This window comes from Limulus polyphemus, unplaced genomic scaffold, assembly GCF_000517525.1.
Source record: "Limulus polyphemus unplaced genomic scaffold, Limulus_polyphemus-2.1.2 Scaffold1739, whole genome shotgun sequence".
Classification (NCBI taxonomy): Eukaryota; Metazoa; Arthropoda; class Merostomata; order Xiphosura; family Limulidae; genus Limulus; species Limulus polyphemus.
The window spans coordinates 96,237-97,212 of NW_013667349.1; positions in this window are offsets into that span (position 1 = coordinate 96,237).

Sequence of the window (976 nt, forward strand, 5' to 3'; positions counted from 1 at the left end):
GGCACAAGTGTTTTGTTATGATATAGATGTGAAATTAGTACCTTCTCTTTGTTATGATATAGATGTGAAATTAGTACCTTATCTTCGTTATGATATAAATGTGAAATATTCAACGAAAAACTATAAACATTATAATGAAAAAATAGAAAAACTTATATATAAACACTGCATAACAGCCGCTCCTTTCATACTGTTAGATAAACAAAATCTTTAGGCGTTCTTATTTTTATGGTTTCAAGTTGTGGTCCACATCTAGCAGTTCATGAAACATGTTACTTTAACAATTATGATTTCTGTTCTTATCTCCTCGCACGTGAGTGAAAATCTAAAAAATGTATATATATGTAGTTTTGTATTTTAGGCAGTAACTAGAATGTACATTTTCATTTTTCGGTGACATCTTTACGAGATAAATTACATGCTCAAGAATTAAATACTTTTCAGGTATATTCGAGAAATGTGGGAAACTTTTGTGTGTAGCCACTGGCATACTCGCACAAAGTATATCATATATATATATATATATATAAGATTTCATAACTCTTTCTTTAAAATAAGTAATTAGAAATGGGAACAACAGCTTTAAGGCTAGAAACATAGAGATAATTAAAACACTCGTCATTACCAGTTTTATCAAAAGTAATTTTGTTTGTTGTTAAGCACAGAGCTCCACAATGAGCTATATTGTGCCCACCACGGATATCAAGGTTCGTTTTTTTAGCGTTAGAAGCCTTCAGTAAATTTTACTGCAATAACATATTTGGTTACCGAGTGAAAAATATATTAGATATTAACTAAGTAATTAGAATTTATGGTAAAATCAATAGCTTCGTTCAGAGGTCTGAGGGTCGCGGGTTCGAATCCCCGTCACACCGAACATGTTCGCCATTTCAGCCGTGGGGGCGTTATAAGTGACGGTTAATCCCACTATTCGTTGATAAAAGAGTAGCCCAAGAGTTGGCGGTGAGTGTTGATG